Genomic DNA, 24,655 nt, shown 5'->3' on the forward strand with positions numbered 1-24,655 from the left:
TACCCTTAGTTAGGTTGCTCTTCACCCAAATTCATGGACCTCTCCAAACTTAGAGTGCGGTTTAACACTTTAATCCATAATGTGGATTAGAATAGGACTTTAGCAGAAGAATTTTGAAAGTATGCAATAGAAGGCAAAGTAAAGGGGTACAGAATACTGAGTCAGTGATCAAATTCCATTTTTCCACTGGATAACTGAATTCAGCAGTAGTTAAGTATTGACTCATTAGCATCCATCAATAATTTTACTATTCTAGACATTTTAAAATAAGTTTTATAATAGAAATATTACTTTAAAGTAAAACAAAGTAATACTGAAATGTCTTTTATTTAAAAATTAGAGCCATTTTATTTTCTGCTTTTTGCAGCCTCTTCCCCTTCAATTTTTTAAAAGCCTAATACCCTTTTTTTTACATGACAGTAATTTCTGAATTTCTACCCTCCAATCTCTCCAGCATGAAACTTTTTAATAAAGAAAAACAATTAAGCAAAACCAGCCAATACTATATCGCTGTGTCTGTGACAGTGCATCCAGTGCTATTGCCCTGTAAATCCCTACCTCTTATTAGAAGAAGGGGAATTGTTTCATTATCTATGCTCTAGGATCAAGACTGAGTTTGGTTTTATTTTTTTTTATTAAAGTTTCAATGATGCTCTTTTATTTTTTTTTTTTACATCACTGTCTCTTCTCAGTGGCTCTATTCTAGCCACCCAGAAGAACCTCTTGTAACAAATAAATATAGTCCAATAAAATCAGTCCAGGCATTGGGCCATATCTATAATTTTGTGCCTCATTCTGCATCCCCATGGCTTCTTTGCTGCTAGTGGGGGTTGGATCTTCCAGTGGGGAGGAGGGAAGATTGAAATAGATCTATTACCCTGAAGTCACTGCATTTGTCAGAGATATGAAAGTTTTATGCATTATTTTCTTTTTCATGATTGTGGTTATCATGTACATTATTCTAGTTCTACTTACTTCATTCTTCATTCATTGATAAAAAGTCTTCTGAAGGTTCTCTGAATTCATTACTTATGGAACAGTAATCATAGGATGATAGATTTTGAGCTGAAAGGAATCTTAGAAGGCCTTCTAGTCCAACCAGCATTTTTAAAGATGGCTAGTCATAGGGACCCAGCTACCAGATCATGCCAATAATGTGACAAAAAATGGAATTTGAACCCAGGCCCTCTGACTCCAAGTACAGTTTCCTTTCTGTTAGACCACACTTACTTTCAAATACCATCTTTTGTTCCACATGTCATATACTATAATTTTCTTCAGCCATTCCATAACTGATAGGTACTTACTTTCTTCGCAATTTTTTGTGACTACAAAAAAGAACGTTATATTTTAGTGTTTATGGGGCTGCAACCTCCTTGGGGTGTATGCCTAATACTTGTATCAATGAGTATTTACAGGTAAGTGCCTTTATAAAAATAATTCCAAAATTGCTTTCCAGAACTGTTTATAGCTCCACCAACAGTGCGTTAGTGTGCCTATCTTCCCACAGCCTCTACAGTATGCATCATTTTTTGGTCATCTTTGCCAGTCTTATGAGTGGTATGAAATGTGACTACACTTATGATTTTACAGTTATGGTTTCCAATAGGGAAATTCCCTCTACTCGTGCAGCATAGTACCTTTTCTGCAATTTACAGTCATAAAATTGCCTGGGACTCTATGAGGTTAAAAGTGACTTGCCCATGGTCACAAAGGCAGCATCAGTCAGAAGCAAGACTTAATTTAAACCCTGTTTTTCTTGAGTCCAAGGAGGGTTCACTATTTACTATGCAATACTGCTTCTTTTGAGAAGAAAAATCTCTGAGCTTGAATTTGTATTTCTTTTAAGTATTAATGACTTAGAGCATTCTTTCACATGGTTTGTATTTCATCTTTTGAAAAATGCCTGTTCATATCCTTTAACCATTTGTCTGTTGAAGAATGGTTCTTATGTAAGATAGAGTGATACAAATAGAAAAATATTAGCCTTTTTTCAGAGGCATTTACTGCAAATATTTTCCCCAATTAACTGCTTCTCTACTAATTAGATGTAATGATTATGTTCATGCAAGAGCTTTTCAACTGTGTATAATCAAAACTGTATTTTATTTTGTGTGAATACAAGTATAATCTCTTGTTTAGTTAGGAATTATCTTCCAAGCTATATTTGCGTAAGGTATCTCTTTCTATTCTCCTTTAATTTATTTCTTAAGTTACATTATTTTACATATTTAGGTCATGTAGCCATTGAAATTTAGCATGGCACATGGTATAAAATGTTGGTCTAAGTCCAGTTTCTACCAAAATACTTTCTAATTTTCCCTGAATTGGGGGGGGGGGTTGCTTATTTTTTGTCAAATGGGGAGTTTTTATTCCAGGAACTGGTTGGTATATTTGGGTTTAACCTTGTTAACTTCATCAATTTCACCGAGCCTTGTTTAACCTCATCTATTTCATTGATCAACTTTTCTAAGAACCAGTAGCAAATAGTTTTGATGTTACTATACTATACTATACTATACTATACTATACTATACTATAGCTTGACATCTGATAATGCTAGACCCCATTAATTCCTAACTTTTTTCATTATTTCTTTAGCTAGTCTTGACCTTTTGTTTCTCCAGATGAATTTTATCATTTTTCTATAAAATAACCTCTTGTGGTATGATTGGTTTGATGATATGTCTATAAATTAATTAAGGTATCATCACTTATTATACTGCTGTAGCACAATCATGACCACTGAATATCTCTTCAATTACTGAATTATTCCTTTATTTCTGTAAAGAATGTCTTTTAGTTATACCCATATTATGTCCTAAGTATATATTGGTAGACCAAATGTAAGATATTTTATACATTTTGTAGTCATTTTGAAAGGAATTTCATTTCCAAGGTGCTGACTCATAGGAGCTTACATCTAGAGTTTGAAGTGACCTCAGAAGCCATTTAGCCCAACTCATTCATGTTATAGATGGGGAAAACTGAGACCCATTGTGGTTGAGTAACTTTCCTAAGGTCATAGTAAGCATCATAGGCAAGATTCCAACTCAAGCTGCTGACTAGAGCCAGTATTCTTCTGGAGTATTGGCCTTGCACTCAGGATAACCTGAGTTCAAATCCAGCCTCAGGCATTTACTATATATTCTCTAGGACTCTGCACAAGTCACTTAACTTCTCTTTCCCTTAGTTTCCTTATCTGTAAAATTGAGGTAATAGTCTCTACCTCCCAGGATTGTTGAGCTTAGAAAGAGATATTTATTTGTAAAGCATCTTGCAAACCTAACCTTAAAGCACTATAAAAGTGCTATTATTGCTGTTATTTTTCTTTTAACTATACTATCAGTCAATCAAGAACTATTTATTAAGTACCTATCATGTAACAGGTACTGTGCTAGGCACTGGATATGATTACCTGCAAATAAGTTACATTCTAATGAGGAACACAAATAAATGTGTATAAATATAAAGAGAATAAATACAAAGTAGTTTGGGAGGAAGGGCAGGCACTAGTCATCACTCAGCCAGAAAATTATTTTCATAGTACTGTGTAAGGTGAGGCAGGGACACTACTTTGGAGGTTGTTTCAATAATACAGGTGAGAGGAAATGACCTCACTAAGAGTGGTATCTTTGAGAATGGCAAGAAGGGGTCCAATGAAGACATGCGCGGAAGGTAGAAAGGATGAGTCTGGACAACTGATTGTACAGGGAAATTGAGAAATAAGGAGTAATGTCCATGTTATAAACTTGGAAGACTTGAAGGATGGGAGTACCTTTAATAGAAATCAGGAGGTTTGGGAAGAGGAGAGATTTGGGGGTTGGAGGAAGACAATGAGTTCATGCTTCCCACTGGGTTTTGTTAGTAATATGCAGAAAGGCTGGTGATTTCTTCTGTGGGTTTATTTCATGTTCTATTATACTGAAATTATTGTTTCACTTAATTTTTTGTTGATTGTCTAGGTTTTTCTAAGTAAACCATCATTTTATTTCTTCAAATTGAGATAATTTTGCATATTTATTCTCTCAATTTCTTTGTCTTATTCCTATGGGCTAACATTTTAAAATTTGTCAAATAATAATGGGGATAATGGACATCCTTTACTCCTCATCTTATTAGTAAAACTTTCTAGTGTTTCTATTACAAATAATGCTAGCTCTTGGTTTTAGATAGCTACTTTTTAGCCATAGGGCAGCTAGGTGGCACAGTACATAAAGTGCTGGGCCTGGAGTTGGAAAGACTCATCTTTGTGCGTTCAAATGTGACCTCAGACACTTACTAGCTGTGTGACCTTGGGCAAGTTACTTAACCCTGGTTTGCCTCAGTTTCCTCATCCATAAAATGAGCTGGAGATGAAATGGTAAACTACTATGGTATATTTGCCAAGAAAACCCAGAGGCGTGGGAGGTCATGAAGAGTTGGATATGACTGAAAAAAAGCTAAACAACAATTTTTATTAAGGAATGATCTTCTTATTCCAGTGCTTTTTAATGTTTTTAGCATGAGTGAGTGCTATTTTGTTAAAAACTTTTTTTCTGTATTGTAGCAGCAAGCACCCCAGCATCCCCAGAATGGCTGCAGCTAGCACAGGTTCTTAGATCTGCTTTTCTAAAGGAAAGCAACTCAGAATGGGTTAAAAATCTTACTTTAATCGAACATATATATAATTTACCTAGTTCAGGGTAAAAAGTCAGCACCCTGAACTTCAGAGAATACAAATAGTTACAAGCAGACAAAAAAAAATACAGAGAAACATACCAGCAGACAGAGATTCCAGTTGTCTGACCACTACATCCCTACATAGTTGGTTACCAGAGGGAAGCACCAACATCTGGGGGAGCTCAACAGCTGCCCAGTTGGCCAAATCACACAACCCCTCCCAAAGAGAGCCCCCAAGCAGAACCTCACATCAGGGTATATATAGCCTTCTCCTGGATCAGAGAATATAACAACCCTCTTGACCCACTACCCAATCACAAAGTAACAAAATGTGGGGGTTCCTGAAAAACAAGCCTCCCACCACAGGCTCCATGTGACCATATTCAGCCTACTAGGGGGCAGAGTATATCTGCAAATTAGGGAAGGTTCTCAGAGTCACTTAAGCCTATCATGGGGCCAAGTTGCAGGGAAGATCTTCAGATTCCCATTACCATTACATGTATCTATTTATCTAAATAGGCAATCATTATTATATATCGTCTGATTTTCTTGCATAGTTTTCCTAATGTTGTACCTATCCTTACATTCCTAGTATAAATCCACTATGGCCATAGCAAATTATCTTGAGTATATTGCTGCAACTTAATTTGCTAGTACTTTATTCAGTGTTGTGAATCAGTAGTTATTAGTGACATTATGCTATGTTTTTTTACCCCTTTGCTTTATCTTCCCCTGGTTTGGGCTATAGGATTTTACTGGTCTACTATTGACATAGTACCTTTCAATTTATATTTTTTGTGGATAATTTAACAGGAGTTAACTGCTCTCTGAATATTTTACATAATCCACTTGTATAATCCACCTAGGGCTAGAGTGTTGTAGGGGAGTTCAATTTCTCTGAGATTGGGTTGTTTGAATTCTCTGGGTTTTGGGGGTTTTTATTTTTGCCTTTTGGAGGGCAGTTGGGGGTAAGTAACTTGCCCAAGGTTACACGGCTAGTTTTTTCATGTGGGTGTTAAGTGTCTGAGGCCAGAACCAAACTGCAGTCCTCCTGACTCCGGGGCCGGCGCTTTACTCACTATGCCACCTAACCGCCCCTTCTCTTGTTTCTTTTTCTGTTAAAATATGTACTCTGTGCAAAAAAGGCACTGTGCTAGGCACTAAGGATACAAATAAAATAACAAAATGAATACCTGCTCTCAAGGAGCTCACATCCTAAGAGTGTAGGAGTTCTTCACCTTTTTTGTTATCATAGACAACCCCTTTGACAGTCTGTTGAAGCCTATGAACTTTTCAGAAAAATTTTTAAGATACATAAAATAGAATATATAGGATTATAAAGGACACCAATTATATGGAAATATAGTTATCAAAATATCATTTTAAAAGTTCAAGGACCCCAGGTTATAAAGCGCTGTGATAGGGGAAGATAGCATAAATTGGTTTCATAGGGAAAAGGCCTAGAGGTTCTTAAGGTACAGTGGCAAGCACATTGTCATATATCTTCTTTAGTGGTATTTCCGTTGTTAAAACCATATCCATTTTAAATAGATCCATTTGATAGTGCCTAGGGCTTGGGTGCTAATAACTTTGTTTTCTGGGTCTTAAGTAACTCTGAATTTTGAGAAGGTAAAGGCTGAAGTACCTGCAGAGACAGTTGCCAGATTGCATCTCCACAAGAGAAATTAAGTTGGAGAGAGAATAAGTTACCTGATGGAGGGCTTTTATAGGCCTTATGGAATAAGGAATTTTTAATGAAGATGGGGTGAAAGGTTGAAAAACATCTCAAGACTGAGGTAAAAAGAAGCTGGAAACAGAAAAAGTTAGTAGCATGCTATAGGCTAGGCATGAGAATGAGAGCATACTAAAGGGAAGGAAAATAACAGGAATAAAAAATAAATCCAAGGTTATAGGCTCAGGAGATGAGGAGGATGGTACCATTAAAAAATAAGGGGGAAATTGGGGGGGGGGGAGTGACTGAAAAAATCTAACAAACTTAGTTTGAGGTTTAAATGGGGCCATTCAAACAGCTGCCTTAGAGTCTACTAAAGATAGTGCAGAAAAAAGTCTTAACTGTAGATAAAAATACGGGAGTGAAATCTGTGAGCTGCTATGGTGAAATCTGAGAAGATTTCTGAGAAGATCAGAAGGTTAATATATGACCTTTGCCTAGCCTTTGACTGTTCTAAAATAATGTATCATACAGGGATGTCACCATAGGAGTTTTTGGCCTTGTGTCCACCTTTGGAATACTGTATTTGTTGGGGCTCACATACTTGACATGTACATATTTTTATTTTGGCTGTCCCTTAGAGGATGGGAACAACTTGCCAATTCTTTGTTAATACTTCAAACTTCATATTATATGGGTCCCTAGAATGTAAGAAATGGATGTACTTTCATACAACACAAATGTGATAGCTGCAACAGATTCCTTTACGACCACTTTAAAATATAGTATTAAAAGTAATATTAAGAAAATAACCATTTGTATTGTTTAACTCTTTAGTATTGACTATCACCATTACCTAATATAAAACTTTATATTTTATACACATTTTCAGTCCCAACTCTTGGCAATATAGGGACATATGAAAGCAAATAGAAAACTGCCTTGACAGGGTTTTTTTCTTCAGGGTGGCTCAGTTTCTTATTTCTTTAAATATTAGAAAGTCCAAGATCAAGTTTGATACATTCTGGATTTTCCTTTTTATTTTTACATATAAGGAAACAAGTCTAAAGAAACTAAGTAATTTGCCCAACGTTATACAGATAGGTAGTAAGTAGTAGATTTGAACCCATATCCTTGTATACCACTTTTTCCATTGTATCTGACTTTTTGCATATCTGACTCCGAAAGTCAAGATTTATTATTACCAAAAATAGTAACTCACATTAAAGTTTAAAGGAATCCATTTGCAAACTCCATACAAAATTCTACTTAAACCATTAAAAATGAATTGTGTATCACATCCACAGATGGATTCACAGATTCAGAACCTACTATGTATAAGGCATTTTCCTAAGTTCTTTGTTTAGCTTGTTTAAATTATTGAGCTTTCCAATTTAACAGCATACTAAGTAAATCAAGTCCTTTCCCTTAATTTCCCAACCTTACTAGAGAAATCAATAAACTATACACAATACTCTTTCTACTAAAGGTCTATGTTTTAAAGGCTACTTGTTATACATAGGGTTGAGGAAGGAAAAAAAAAATAAGCGGGAATGGTGGTTATACCATCAATCCATTGCTTTAGGCTTAAGGGGGAAGGAAGAAGAGGGGTTAGTAGTAGAAGAGGGAACTAGAAATATAACCAGAAAAAAGGGGTGAAGGTCAAAGAGCTCAACATTTTATTCTAGCAGGGGTGGGGGACCTGTGGTCTCAAGGCCACATGTGGCCCTCTAGGTCCTCATGTACAGACCATTGACTGAATCCAAACTTCACAAAACAAAGCCCCTTAATAAAAGGATTTGTTCTGTAAAATTTGGATTCAGTCAGAAGGCTGCACCCAAGAACCTAGAAGGCGATATGTCCCTAGAAGGCCTCAGGTTCCCTGCCCCTTCTAGGTATTTTGTAGTTTATTCAGTTCAGTAGAAAACAGAATTGAAATGTTGCTCTTCCCTTAATATGTCTCTGTCTCAGTCTCTCTGTCTCTCACCCCCATGTGTCTCTGTCTCTCTCTCCCCCCCATCTCTCTCTCTCTCTCTCTCTCTCTCTCTCTCTCTCTCTCTCTCTCTCTCTCACACACACACACACACACACACACACACACACATATTTTATCTACTCCATGAAACCTTCCCTTACCAGTCTAGTTACCTCTCCAACTAGACTACAACCTCCTTAAGGGAAGAGATTATGTTTTTGTATTTAACTATATTAGAATATGGCACAGTTCTGCCACATATTAGGAAATTAATTGTAAAATTAAATTAATTTTTTTCCTAGCTGAATTTGTAATTAAGAGGAAAGAACTACCAGCATTAATGAAATCCATAGATAATCCCCACAACCTATTTTTGACCAGTAGTCCCAACATTGAGATATCGGGCAAGTGAAGGTTAGCTAAAGCCATCCTGAAAAAAAAAGCTGGAATGATAACACTTAAAAAAAGTGCTACAGTCCGGTTAGTGTACAGTTGTTTAGGTATGGGTTTGTTTTTTTAAACCACTCGCCTCATCTGTCCTCTCAGTACTTACATCAGTTTTAGATGATCTTGAAACTACTTAGCTGCACCAGAGCAATCCATGAAGTATGTTTAAAATACTCCAGTAGAATCTTTTAAGGCAATTGTGGTTATATATTCCCCAAGAAGTGCAAAATACATTAATATTTGTAAAGTGCTTTATGTAAATCATAAAGTGTTATAATCAGCGCTTCCTGTTCAGGGGGCCAATAAATTCATCTTTGAGATCTATGTAACCTGCAAAGGGACCAGAAATTGCTGTTCTCTTACTCAATCACTTCTTTGGTTACCAATTGAATTACATATTAAAATAATTGAAAAGATCTGGAGTGTTTTTTTTTTTTATCAGTTTGGGTCCTCTTCTCCACTCATGCAGACCACAGCCTTTGCATCTTTTAGCAAATAGGTTCAGGAGCTGCTAGGTCAGAAAAAATGTATCAATTTGTAACCAGTATCCTGGCAATGGGATTCCCCAAACTTGACAAAATTGGTCCTTAAGATGACAGGATATCCAAGTGACAGTCAAGCACCTATTCCATACATTAAACCTTTTCATCTCAGTAAGACCAAACTTCAAGTTTTATGTTTGTTTGTTTTTTATACTGACATGGCTGACTAGAATTAAGTTCACCTTTAGGATCCATTGGGACATCAGAAGACTGTCATGAGGTAAGCAGCTAATTAAATCTTGATTGCTTTCATACTTCATAATGTTTGGGGGGAAGGCAGGTTGGGCTGAGGTAGGAAATGGAGAGAGTAAGTGATATACATCCAGAAACATTTCCCTATGAGGAGTATATATACCTTGGAGACTTGCCTGTGGTTAAATGACCTTGAAGGCAAACATTCTCCATAGCACCTTTTCATTGAGGTTCATTATTCTACCTATACCATCTAACTATAACATCTTTATCCCAGTAGCCATTACTTTATGAACTTAATGTGCTACGGTTAGCCCAAATAGTTTTCAGAGTTAAAATTCTGTTCTTGTAACAAAGTCTATTAAATTAAGTCATAACGTCAGTAAACATTACTTAAATTGTACAGATAAATACATGATCCCTGGGAGTGTGGTGTATTGGAAACAGTGCTAGACAGAAATGGAAGATCTGTGTTTGAATCCTGACTATACTACTTAATATGTGTGTCACCTTAAAAAAGTTACTTAACTTTTGTATGCTTCCCTTTCTCATCTGTAAAATGGGGATAATAAAATTTATACCACTTACTTCAGAGTAGTAGTGAAGACAAATGAGACTAGGCATGTAAAGTAGTTTGTACACCATAAAGCGTTATATAAATGTAAGCTGTAAATATCCTGTTACAAGACCTGGGCCAAGGCTTTAGCTTTATAGCCAGTCTCCAAACAACTCTCCAGAGCCGTGGAGGAATCATATGACATCCTTTCAACTACTTATATCAAAGACCTCCTTTAATTCAGCCATGCAGCAATTCAAAGTCCTAGTTGGCCTCAGCTACTGCTGCTATAAGCTCATCTCCATGAGTCAAATTAGCCAACTCTGTAGATGTATCGTTAATGTTTTTAGCCATCTTCCCCATATACTTTTAAATAGTAAGACCTCAAATTTAACAAATATCCTTATCACCTTATTTAAATTTTTTTCTGGATATAATTTCTTGAGTTTGAAATCATGAGACTCTGCTACCTCATTACATCACATCATGTAAATATACAAATAACATACATATTGAGTGAGAGTTTGCCATGTATGCATTGGGATAGAGAAAGGGGGTTGGCAGATCCAGATGGGTAGGGAATAATAAAAAAAGAAGAAAATAAGATTGGTGAAAAGGGAATTGGGTGTTATCAAGAGAAGAGACATAGATGAGCTAAAAGTATAACATAAAATTATTTTACTTGTTATATTCAGATATGAGTGGCAGGGTGTCACAGTTAGTCATTAAGCATTTATTAAGCACCTGTATGTGCCTAGCACTGTGCTAAGTGTTCAGAAACAAAGAAAGGCTTTCAAGGAGTTCAGAGTCTGATGGGACAGAAAACATGCAAATAGCCACATACTGGTTCTATAGAAGCCATATACAGGGTTATAATACTATAGAAGCCACATATAGGAGGTAATCAGTAGAGGGAAGGACTAGTATAAAAAAGATCAGGAGAGGCTTTTATTAGAAGATGTAATTAGTCTAATGGGACAGAAAACATGTAAATAGCCACATACTGGTTCTATAGAAGCCGTATACAGGGTTATAATACTATAGAAGCCACATACAGGAGGTAATCAGTAGAGGGAAGGACTAGTATAAAAAAGATCAGGAAAGGCTTTTATTAGAAGATGTAATTTTAGCTGAAACTTAAAGGAAGCCAGGTGAAGATGAAGAGGGGTCATATTCCAGTCATTGGAAGGAGCCAATGATAATGCCCAGGGTCTGGAGAAGGAGCTTTTCATGTGAGGAACAGCAGGGTGACCAGTATCACTTGGTTGGGAGGATATGTGATAGGCAGTAAGGTGTGAGAAGTCTAGGTGGATAGATTGTGAAGGGCTTTAAAAGCCAGGCCATAGAATTTTTTTTTTTAATTTGATCCTTGAGATGATAGGGATCTGCTGGCAATTGTTGGAGTAGGAGTGGCCTGATACGATCTGTGCTTTAGGAAGAGTAATTGGACAGCTGAGTGGAGGATGGATTGGGATGGGGAGAGACGAGGCAAGAAGAACAACCAGCAGGCTATTGAAATAGTCCAGACCTGAAGTGGTGGGGGCCTGAACCAGTGCTTCAGCAGTGTGATAAAATGGGGTACATTTGAGAGATGTTAAAAAGGTAAAATCAACAGGTCTTGACACCTAGCAAGCTTGGATGCCTGGGAAGTTGGGTGTATCATTGACAGAAATAGGGAAGTTCAGAAAGGTGAATGCTTTCAAGAGAAAGATAAGTTCAGTTTTGGACATGTGGAGTTAAAGATGACTATGGGACATACAATTTATGTCTAGAAGGTAGTTGGAGATGTGAGTCTGATTTGAGAATAATTAGCATAGAGATAATAATTGAAACCATTGGAGCTGATAAGATCACCAAAGGAGAAAGTATGGGGGAGAAGAGGGTCCAGAATGGAGCCCAGGACTGGAGAGAGCTGGCCTAGAAATGAGAAATCTGTCCCTGTGACAATGGACAAGTTACTTGAACCTCTCAGTGTCACACACAACTCTCTAAAGTATAAATTATAGATGAATTATCAGTCAGCATTGGAGGAAGGAATTTTAAAACAGATTCACCTCCCCCCTTCCCACACAGAACACACACATGCACAGGCACATAGACATGCACATGCAAACTAAATCACACACAAATCTTAATCCAAATGCTTTGGTTGCTTTGGATTTTCTGTGTATTTTATTCCATTCTGAAAGCAATATGATGGGATAATAGAAAAAAATTATATTTGAATTTCTTTTTTGTTGTGAAACAAGCATCAGTTTGCATTTTTATTTAAAGTCTACTAGATACATTTTTAATGTTATTACAACAATTACAGGGAGAACTGTTAACTCAGTTTCCTGTCAGTAAGGGCTCTGATTACAAGCATTTTTCAGCTAGTATATATGACATAAAGTAAAGAAGAAGAAAAAAAACTGTTACTAATTTAAAAGAGCAAGAATAATTACACTCAAGGAGAGATATGGATAGAGTATGCAGTTATCAAATATAGTGCATCAGTTATAAGAGGAACACTGGATGTTCGATTTTTTGTTCTGGAATCAAGAAATCAATTTGTGGGCTCTATCTAAATTTGGCTTACTGTGTACAGGTTCAAAGTTTCTAAACTACAACAGGCATTCATGAAGCTTAAAATCCAATTAATAAGTCCTTTAATGATTAAATGTTAAATCTCGCGGTCCAAAAATGACAAGAATTTTAAATAAAATGCCCCCTCTGCAGTCACTAGATACAAAACTCAAGAAAGAGACTTAAAACCTGTGGTAGTTCAGCAAAAGACCTCAGAAGAACCCTCTCTGCTGGAAACTAATCCTTTTATGGTTCAAGTCACCAGGTGTATATATAAAGCACCAAATGGGACTGAGCTCTAAGGGGCAATGTGGAAGAGAGGCCTGGCCCCAGTAGCTGCAACAGCTCTGGGATCGATTCAGGTTCTTTTTATAAGTGGAAAAGAGGGGTTGAGGAGGTGAGCACACATAGTTACAGGATGGATAGTAAGAACATGGCCAGAGTGGACAGCTGGATGGAATTTGAAATATGGCCTGGTCTGGAACCAGCTGGATAATAGCTAGATGGGTTTATGCTCATTTAATCATTAATTGGGACAGCTCACTCCTAGGGTGGGTGTTTCAAAGTTGTAAAAGAGATATGTAAGACAAAAGGCTTTTTTCTAATAGAGAAGTATACTATAAATTTGAAAAAATGGCTCTCAAAAGAAAAAATTACAAAATGTTAACAGTTACATGCAAGATTTTTCCAACTCACTAATAATATGAGAAAGGCAAATCCAAATAACTCAGAGGTTTCATCTTGTACCCTGTAAATTAGCAAAGATATCATGGGAATAATCAGTGTTGGAGAGGTTGTGGAAAGACAGGCAAATTAATGCAAAGCTATAAAGTGATCTAACTCTTGTGGAAACAGTTTGGTGTTATGGTAAAGAAGTGACTAAAATAGCCTTACCTTCCATTCAGAGATCCCAGTGCTAGGTATAAATCTTCATGTAGATTTTCAGCTTTATTTTTTAATAATTTAACTTTGTAGGTTAAAATGGTAGGCCAGATCCAGTAAGAGGTAAATATAAAATCCTTATACTTGACTTCAGAAACATCAGGGACAGCGTGACTAAACAGAAGTTCACAAGAAAAAGATCTGGGAACAAAAGTGTGAATAGTGTGAGCTAGCAAAAAACTAATATAAACTTAAGGCACCTTTACTAGAGGCATAATGTCCAGAGTAGAATTGATGATAGTATTATTATGCTCTGCCCTAGTCTGAATACATCTAGAATATTCTATTCAGTTAGGGGTGCCAATTTTTTCCAGCATTTTGATTTTATTATTTTAATATATTTTTATTTATCTTGTTAAATATTTCCAAATTACATATAAAAGTATTTTAGTAATCACTTTTTAAAAATTTGAGGTCCAAATTTTCTACCTCCCTCTTGCCACCTCCCCTTTCCTTGATAGAACAAGCAGTTTGATATCAGTTTTACATGTGAAGAGTCATACCAAACATATTTCCATATTGGCTATGTTGTGAAAGAACACACAGAAAAATAAAGTTTTTAAAAAGTGTGCTTAAAAAAGTATGCTTCAGTTTGCATTCAGAGTTCATCAGTTCTGTCTCTAAAGGGGGATAGCATTTTTCATTATGGAGCCTTTGGATAATTGTTATCATCAAAGTCGCTAAATCTTTCATAGTTTATTATCCTTACAATACTGTTGTCACAGTGTACAGAGTTCACCTACTTCTGCTGACTTCACTTTGCCTTAGTTCACATAAGTCTTCCTAGGCTCTTCTGAAACCATCCTGCTCTTCGTTTCTTATAGCACAATAGTATTCCATAACCATATACCACAACTTTTTCAGCCATTCCCCAATTGATGGGTATCCCCTTGATTTCCAGTTTGTTCCCACCACAAAAAAAAAGTTGCTATAAATATTTTTGTACAGATAGGTTTTTTTTCCCTAATCTTTGATCTTTTGGGGATACAAACCTAGTAGTCATATTGCTGGGTCAAAGGTTATGCATAGTTTTATAGCTCTTTGGGTGTAAGTCCAAACTGTTTTCCATAATGGCTAGACTATTTCACCATTCCACGAGCAATGCATTAGTGTTCCAATTTTTCTACATCCCCTTCAGCCTTTGTCGTTTTGTTTTTCTGTCATGTTAGCAAATTTAAGAGGTATGACGTAGTGTCTCAAAAAGTTGTTTTAATCTGCATTTCTCTAATCAGATTATTTCTCTAATTATTTAGAGAATTTTTTCATGTGACTGTTGCTAGCTTTGATTTCTTCTTCTGAAAACTGCCTATTCATATCCTTTGATTTTTTTTTAATCAATAGGGGAATGAATCTTATGTTTATAAATTTGGAACAGTTCCCTATAAATTTGGGAAATGAGACCTTTATCAGAAAAACTTGCTGTAAAATTTTCCCCTAGTTTTCTGTTTATTTGGCTGCATTGGTTTTGTTTGTGCAAAAGCTTTTTTAATTTCATGTAATGAAAATTATCTATTTTATTTCCTATGATTCTTTCTATCTCTTGTTTGGTAATAAACTCTTCTCTTAGCCATAGATCAGACAGTTACATTTTTCCATCCTCCCCTAGTTTACTTATGATATCACCCATTGTGTCTAAATCATTTTTACATCTTGACCTTATCTTGATACACAGTTTTAGAGGTTGGTCCAGGCCTAATTTCTGACAAATTGCTTTCCACTTCTCCCAGCAATTTTTATCAAATGTTGAGTTCTTACTCCAAAAGCCTGGACCTTTGAATTTATCAAACACTAGACTATTATGGTCATTTACTACTGTGTATTGTGTACATAATCTATTCTTTAGCCAGTACCAGATTGTTTTGATGATTACTGCATTGAAATATAGTTTTAAATCTGGAACTTTGAGGCCATGTTTCTTCACTTTTAAAAAAAATTGATTCCCTTGATATTATTGCACTCTTGTTCTTCCAAATGAATTTTATTATTTTTTCTAGCTGTATGAAATAATTTTTGGTAATTTGACTGGTTTGGCATTGAATTAAGCAAATTAATTTAGGCATTAATTGGCATTTTTATTATATTGGTACAGCCTACCCATGAGCAGTTAATATTTCTCCAAATGTTTAGATCTGTCTTTATTTGTATGAAAAGCATTTTATAATTGTGTTCATATAATCCCTGGGTTTGTCTTGGCAGGTAGACTTTCGAGTATTTTGCACTGTCTGCAGTTATTTTTAAATGGAATTTCTCTATCTCTTGCTATTGGGTTATGTTGGTAGTACCTGGAAATGCTGATGATTTATGTAGGTTTATTTTAGATACAGCAACTTTGATTGTTTGAGCTAGCTTTTTAGTTGATCCTATAGGGTTTTCTAAGTCATCATCATGTCATCTGTTATCCCCTCCTTCTAAAAGGTTCTCTCTCCTCTGCTCTGCCTGCTGACTTCTCTGGCTTCCTTTAAGTTGGTACTTAAGTACCAACTAAATTCCCATCTTTTATTTCAAGCCTTTCTTTTTTAAGCAAACAGAGGCTAAGTGACTTGCCTAGGTTCACAAAGCTCATAACTGTCTAAGGCCAGTTTGAATTCAGGTTTTCTTGATTTCAGGCCCAGTACTCTATCCACTTCAACACTTAGCTGTCCAAAAGGGTACAGTTAACAAAAGGTGGCATTCATGTAGAGGTCGACAAGAATAGTACAGGGACATATAAGGTTTGGTTGAAGAAACTAGGGATAATTATCTTAAGAGAGTAGAAGACTTATAGGAGATGTGGATAGTTGTATTTGAAACCTTTAAAGGGCTGCCATGGGAAAGAGGGATCAGACTTGTTCTATTTGGCCCTCAAGGTGAGAATTAGCAGTAGGTGTAAGTTAGTTCCTTATCCCAATGAAAACACAGGCGCAGTCCCTATTCTTTTCCCCATGCTGCTGCTAGATCACTATATTACTAACATTAATACTATAGGGTAGTATTTTATAATATGAAGTTAATTGCAAAAAATTTAAGTATTTAAATATAGAATATGAGAAGTCTAATCCTTTAATGGAGTGATGTAAGTAAAAAGTGTTCCCTCTAGAGCTATAAACTGCTCAACTATTTTAAATGAACTATTTCTTCAAGAGTAGCCTGAAAAGGGTAATTTGGCCTAAGTACATGAGTATTATGCATCCAAGAGGCAGCATATTATATTTTATTCAGCTTATTTATAGGTTTGGTCCTATCTTGTGTATTATAAAAAAAGGCAAGACTATTCCCTAAACAGACAAGGTTTGTTTGTTTACTACATCTAACTGACAGATAATTTCTAAGGTACCTTCCAGATGTAAAAACAAAAAACACTGTGATCCATTGAGTTACATGAGGTTGAAATGATGTAGAAAACCAGCCACAGTTTTTCAGGGAGGCTTCTGATAAAATGTTTTCCATTTTTACTCAGAGTACTTTCCTGTCAACTTCATGCAAAGTAATAATTTTGATTTTATAGCATGAACAGACAGACATGTAAAAACAGTGTTTGGATCAAGACAAAAGCCCCCTAAGAAATTTTTGAAGTCTTAAAATGCTGCTTGCAAAAATTTTTCTAAAAATCCAGGTAGACTTTGGATTTTACTATATTGTAACTTCTCTAATTTCTTTTAGTAAACAGTAAAAATAGAGCCATTTCTACATGTTTAACAGTTCTAAAATGGTATTAATTTGTTTCCTGAAAATAGAGATTTTTGAGCCTATACAATTTGCATTTTGACATTTTTTTTTCTTTTGGCAAGGCAATTGGGGTTAACTGACTTGCCCAAGGTCATATAGTGTGTCAAGTATCTGAGGCCGAATTTGAATTCATGTCCTCCTGACTCCAAGGCCAGTGCTCTGTTCACTGTGCCACCTAGCTTCTCCTAACATTTTTTTTATGTGCAAATTTGTGAGTGGGAGATTTGGAGAAAACAGTTCATATTCAAAAAATTTTAAACTAAGGGTATTAGGTCATTGCAAGCTCAGTGGGTGCCAACAGTCTGGGGAATTTGTCTACAGAACAAATGTAATCTTCTATTAATGTCACCTAAACAATAGCCAAAACAGTACAATTCAACACATATGGCTCCCCTACTATATATCATATCTGGAATATTGTACTCAGTACTGGTGTTGCATTTTAGGAAGGACATTGATAGACTGAAGGAAATCCAGATGAGGGAAACAAGGATGAAGGGCCTAGATTTTGCCATATGAGAAAGAATTATGGCTACATAGTCTCTGCAGAGGGGTCATTAAAGCTGTCTTCAAGTCTTCAGAGGATTTTCACATGGAAGAGGGATTAGACTTGTTCAGACTGGACTGAAAGGGAAAAACTAGGAACCATGGGGGGAAAGTTGAAGAGAAGCAGATTTAGGCTTGATGTGGGGTCATTTTTCCTTACAATTTAAGCTATCCATATGTGAAATGGGTCATACTTTCAGATGATGTAGTAATCAAGCAAAGTCAGGATGATCATCTCTTAGGGATACTGTAGAGGGATTCTTGTTCAGGAATGAACTGGGCTAGAGATAGATATGTTCTCTGAGGTTCCTTCCATCTCAGATCCTGTGATTCTGACAGTATGTTGATTAACAAGCATTTTTTAAGCAATTACTTTGCATCCAAAAAACAGTCCCAAAGGTCACATTTTAACAGGGGAGACAACATGAAAACAACTTATGTACATATAAGATATATACAATATAGAGGGGAGGGAATCCAGAGGAAAGGCACTAGCTTTGGGAAGGGCAGGGAAAATGACCAGCAATGGCTTCTTTCAGAGGTAGGTTTTGAAATGAATCTAAAAGAAAGCTAAGGAAACCAGAAAGTGGAGTTGAGGAAGAAAAGCAGTGTAGGCCTGGGGCATGACCAGTGAAAAAGCAAAGAATCAGAAGATAAAACGCTATGTTTGGGAACATCAAGGTCAGGGTTATTCGAGGGTAGTATGTGTGAAGGGGAGTAAAATATAAGAAAAATAATGTACTGGAAAGGTAGGAAGGAACAAGGTTATGAAGGATTTCAAAAGTCAAACAGAGTATTTTATAGGTGATCTCAAAGGTAATAGGAGCCACTGGAGTTTATTGAATAGAGAAACAACATGGTCATACCTGCCCTTAAGAGAAACCACTTTGGCAACTAAGTGGAACATGAATTGGACTGGGGAAGAAACTAGGGGCAGGAAACCAGCTAGAAGTCTATATTGCAATAGTCAAGGCATGAGGTGATAAGGGCCTGTATGTACCACAATATATGAACTGAGAAAAGGGAAAGTATATAAGAAACTTTGTGAAGGTAGAAGCCATAACCTTGGCAACAGATCAGATATAGGGGTAAGTGTGAATGAGTTGAAGATTAACACCTAGGTTGAATACCTAGGTGACTGGGAGGATGGTGGTGCCCGTTGCTAGGGAACTCTGAAAGAGGAGGAATAGCCATGGACATAGTAAGTTTGAGATGTTTTCAGGACATAAAATTTGAGGTGTCCAAGAAGTTCGTATAGCAGATGCAAGGATTCCTATTTTACTTTGTTGGCAAAATGACACTTGAAATACTGAGTTCAGTTATGTGTTCTACATTTTAAAAGACTTTGCAACACCAAAGCACATAGAGAGAAAAGGCTTCCAGCATAGAGAGGGCTCGAAAAGTTATGTCATGTGGAGAATACTTAAAGCAATTAGAGATCATTAATCTTGCATTTATTCAGCCCCTGTTATGTGGCAGGCAATATACTAGACACTGTGGATAGAAGTGTCAAAGTAACTAATCCCTGCTCTCGGTCTTAACATTCTACTGAGGAGATACATCATGTTCACAAACAAGTTGAAAGTGATATCTCAGAGGGAGAGAAGGAAGAGCCCTAACAATGGGGGGAATCAAGAAAGACATACCGTGTTTCCCCGATAATAAGACACTGTCTTATTAATTCTTTTGGACAGAAAAACACCAGAGGGGTTATTTTCAGGGGAGGGCTTATTTTAATGAACATTGACAGCAATTTTAATAAACAGGTAAATGTGAATAAAAAAATGTACCTTTATTCAATAATGATCATGTCATCTTCTTCAACAACATCGTCATAAGTGTCCATACCCTGAATTCCGTCCTGGATGTCTTGCGCCTCCATTTCCTTCAGAAGAAGTGGACCCAATCTGTCATGTCCAGCAATATAGCTCTCTTTAAATGAATATGTCTTGTCCAGGTAACCTGCTCTTAGTGCCTTGGCGACACAGATGTCAGTAATTTTATCCCATGACTTCTTCACCCAAGTCACGACTTCTTGCAGACAGGGCTTCACAAAGTTTCCACGCTGATTTCTTTCCATTCTATTTTCAATGTAGTCATTGACTTCCATGCGCAAATGGTCCTTGAATGGCTTCTTTATTGCAATATCAAGGGTCTGGAGATAGGCAGTCATTCCTGCAGGAATCATTACTTGATGTATTCTTCTCTCTGCAAGGAAGTTCTTCATTTCCTTTCCTCCATCATGCCCTTTTTATCCTCCATCATGCCCCCTCACTCCTGCTTACATACCGGGTTTTTATGTTGTCCTGCCTCAGCTCTCCTCCGCGGCACTGCTCTCAATGGCGCCAGCAAGCAAATCACTGGGGAAGAACAGGATGAAGCGCTCACTGCTGCAGCTCTGATTGGATGCAGCTCGGAGCGCAGCGTACGTTTCACGGGGGGGGGGGGGGCGGTGCATACAGAGGGTACTGTAATGTAGCATGTAGTGCAGAGGATCACCTTCACTGCAGTAGCAATCTCAATAGGGCTTATTTTCGGGGGAGGGCTTATTTTAGAGGAATCTTAGATAGTAAGGGGAGGGCTTATTTTTGGGATAGGTCTTATTATCGGGGAAACACGGTAGTAAAGGAGGTTGCACTTATACCGAACCTTGAACGGACCTAGGGCTTCCCAGTGGCAGAGGTAAAGAAGGAAAATCTTCCAAGGCATGGGCAAAGACAGGCAGGAAACAGAATGAAACGTATGAGGAACAGAAAGTAGGCTTGTTTGGCTGGTGGAGAGTAATGTGTAATTAACCCAGAAAAATGGAATAAAGCCAAATTGTGAAGGATTTTAAATTCTCAGCAGAGGAGTTTGTTTTATCCTAGAGGGCAACAGGGAGCCACTGACACTTCTTGAGCAGAAAACCTTCCATAGAACTGTGTTTTTGAAATACCAATGTGTCAGGAGTATGGAGGGTGGGTTCTAGAGAGGATTAAGAGAGGTTTCAGAAAGACCAATTTGAAGATTATGGCAATAACCCAGGTGAGAAGTATTGAGGACTAAGTTAATAGTGATATGAGTAGAGACAAGAAGAATGTAAGAGATAATGGAGGAGAGAGAATGAACAACTGATTGGATAGTGAGATAAGAATGAAAGTTAAGGATGACACCTTAGTTATGAACCTGAGGGATTAGAAAAATGGTGACATTATCTAGGAGAATTTGGGAGACGCAAGAAGAGGTATGAAACCATCTCCAGTATATATATAAAAGACTGTCATATGAAAGTATTGAGACATTTTGAATTATACTAAAGGATAGAAGTTAAATCAAAGGGAGGCAGATTTTGGCTTAATTTACTAATTAGAGCTGCCTAAAATGGAATGGGCTGTTTATTGAGGGAACTTTCTGTTCTGGGAAGTTTTTAAGTAGAGGCTGTCAGAGATTGTTGTTAAAGATTTCTGCATTCAAAAGTTAAAATAAATGACCCCTAGAGGTCCCTTAGAGATAACTCTAAGATTCTGTGATTCATTTTACTTTGGATGTCCTACAATCTCTATAGAATTTATTTGACCAACAGGGGGAAAGTTAAATTACTCGTTACATCTTTATGTTCAAGTGAAGCATTTTTGCTCTCTTTCTAAACAATAGATAATTGATATAATCATACTAAGGATAACGTGAAGATAGGTATTCTGATGGGTTTTTGTAAAAAGTTGAAAGAACTTCAATATGCTACAGTGGATAGAGTGCTAGAATTAGAGTCAGAAAGAAGTGGGTTCAAATCCTGGCTCAGATACTTATTAGCTGTGTAACCTTGGGTCAAGTGAGTTAACGTCTCTAAGCCTTTGTTTTCTCATATATAAAATATAGAGGGGTGGATTAAATTGTTTTTAAGATCCCTTTCAGTTCTAAATCTGTGATCTATGATGCAGTGAACAACAGACAACAAATAGCTTAGCACCAGGCTGCTAAAGCATGGCCTATTTCTCAAGTCATTAACTTACTCTGTAAAGGAATCTTAGCATCCTTAAATTGTGAGCAAGAATATAAGAAAGTAAACCAGATTCGTATAGAAGAATATAAGAGAATACATGTTTAGTAATTTGAGAAAGTTCAAATAAGAGGTGAAAATGTAACTTATTTTAATCTGATCCATTTTAGAACATGCCAGACATTGGAAACACTAAATGTTTCCAACCATGTACAGTACTGGTAGTATTATTTTTCCTGATCTACTTTTGAACTTCCCCCTTTGTATGACTCATATTAATGTGCCTCAATATTCACATAAAACATAGACTCTAAACTAAATGAGTCATCTGTGTGCATACAGAAAGTTGAGTATGTTTTATTTAGCTGTCCTCTGAAGGAAGTTTCACCATATGAATTGTAAACCCGAACTTTTAAACAGTGTATGCCGAAATCAACACAAATAAATAAGACAAACAGCCATGTTCCATCTATAATTTTTTTTTAAAGCAATCGGGGTTAAGTAACTTGCTCAAGGTTACACAGCCAGTTATTTCTGGGTGTTGTGCTAAGTATCTGAGCCCGGATTCAATCCCCAGGTCATCCCGACACTGGAGCCGGTGCTTTTACTGCTGTGCTACCTGGCTGCCCCTCCATCTATAATTTTTTTCAAGAATCAAGTTCCAGGATGAATTTTTGAATTGTAGTTATTTCTGTTAAATCTTGATTTACAAGAATTATATGATTAATATTAGCTAGAGAAAATAAGTTAGAGAGAAACAAGAGCATTATGTAGTTGAAGAACCACACAGATTCTTCAGCATAAAATGTAGTACCCAGAGTTTTCCATAGTTAGTTGAATTTTAAATAAAGACAGTTTATTAAATCAGTAGACATTTTAATTTAACAAACATTTGCTGAGCACCTACTGAACAAAAAGGCCTAGAGGGCAGACACTAAGGATGCATAGACTGAAATGACTTTCTAGACTTCTAAGGAGCTTATGATCTAAAGGCAGAAATAAGATGTGTACACACATACCAGACATCTTTCCACTTAGCATACTTAGTTCAGAAAAAATATTAAGGAAGTATAATTAGTCCCAAGGAACAATGTTTATACATGCACAGTAATCAGTATGGGAAGAATAAGCTAGTCAGTTTAGAGGAATTGCACCATTGGAGCTCAAGAGTTAGCTCAGATAGTTACCAGTCATTAATCTGTTGTGAGTGATGGCTTATGATATAAAGTTGTCACAAGAGGATTTCGCATTATTATAATTACAGAGTTTGGTTATAAACACTATTCATGACATCCATATAACTAATAGAAATTAGAATTTGGTCATTGTAGGAGAGAGAGGAATCTTAGTTTTTCCTGATTACTCAACTGTAGACATGTTTGTATCCTGCCCAGTAGAATGTAAACTCCTTGAGGGTGGGGATTATTTCACTTTCATATCTGTATCCCCTATAACATAGCAGAATACTTATTACGTATCAGGTGTTTGATAAATACTACTTGATTCATTGATTCACACCCTTAGGCATTTAATATTTGGTTCTTCTCTTTTGTTCAGTAAGTTAGCTACCATTTATTAAACACCTCCTTTGTGGCGGGCTCTGTGCTGTCCAGGTACCAAGAGTCTTGCTAGCTCCATTTCAGTTTCTTGTAGCGTAGTGGTAAGAATACTAGATTTACAGTCAGAAGACCTAGATTTGAAGCAACATTCTTACTATCTTCAGAAAGGTTACTGCTCTTTTCTAATTTTTAGTTTCCTCCTATATGAAATGAGAGGGTTGGATTAGATGATATCTGAGGGCCCTTCTATCTCTATGGTCTCTTTCAAATTCATCCTTCCCCTCTCTATGCCACCATTCTGATATTTCCTTTCATTATCCCTTGCTTGGACACAGCACTGCTATAATCTCTGCCTACTTCAAACTTTATACATACCATTTACAGAATAATATTTCTTACGTTTTGTTATGTTACTTCTCTGCTGAAAAAATTTTCCATGGCTACTGCCATTGAATAAAGTCCAAACTCCGTTAGCTGTTTTCAAGGTACTACTCTCCCTCTCCAGCCTTATTTCATATTAACCTCTCCATAAACTCTGCCTGCCATTCAAAGTGAACTACTTCCTACATTTACCCTCCGCCCCTCAAAAAAATGCAATATACCCCTCCCAGACTCTAGGCATTCGGGCTCATGCAATTGATTCCTATGCTTGGAAAATCTTCCTTTCTTCCAGTTTACCTACCTATTTAATATCTTTACTATCCATGATGCCACCTAGCTGCTCAATATAACATGATATTATAGTTATTTCCATTTGTATCGTATCCTACTTTAAGCTCTAAGAGGGAGAGGCTTACCCAAATTTTGTATCTCCCCAAATGTCTCTAACAGTAGTCATTTATATATTTTTTAATAAATGAATGAATGGGAGAGAAGAAGATAGTAATGGAGAAGCACAATAATTGACTTCAAATATTTGAGGGATTGTGATTTGGAAGAATAATATCCTCTGTAGGTACCGTGTTTCCCCGATAATAAGACCTATCCCAAAAATAAGCCCTTCCCTTACTGTGTAAGATTCCTCTAAAATAAGCCCTCCCCCGAAAATAAGCCCTATTGAGATTTCTACTGTAGTGAAGGTGATCTCCTGCGCTACACGCTACATTATGGTACCCTCTGTATGCACTGTCCCCCTCCCCCTGGGTGAAACGCACGCCGCATTCCGAGCTACATCCAATCAGAGCTGCAGCAGTGAACGCATCATCCTGTTCTTCCCCAGTGATTTGCTTATTGAATAAAGGTGCATTTTTTTGTTCACATTTACCTGTTTATTAAAATTGCTGTCAATGTTCATTAAAATAAGCCCTCCCCTGAAA

At 36.6% G+C, this 24,655-nt stretch overlaps 1 long non-coding RNA gene across 1 annotated transcript in view; it reads left to right on the forward strand.

Annotated features, from left to right (window-relative positions):
* LOC138142566 (uncharacterized) overlaps positions 1 to 24,655 on the forward strand; it is a 153,647-nt gene that overhangs the window by 21,376 nt on the left and 107,616 nt on the right. The gene's annotated exons all lie outside the window — the stretch shown is intronic.

The sequence above is a fragment of the Petaurus breviceps genome, unplaced genomic scaffold (assembly GCF_028583685.1).
Source record: "Petaurus breviceps papuanus isolate PSGF00001 unplaced genomic scaffold, PetGlider_PUasm1.0 90594, whole genome shotgun sequence".
Classification (NCBI taxonomy): Eukaryota; Metazoa; Chordata; class Mammalia; order Diprotodontia; family Petauridae; genus Petaurus; species Petaurus breviceps.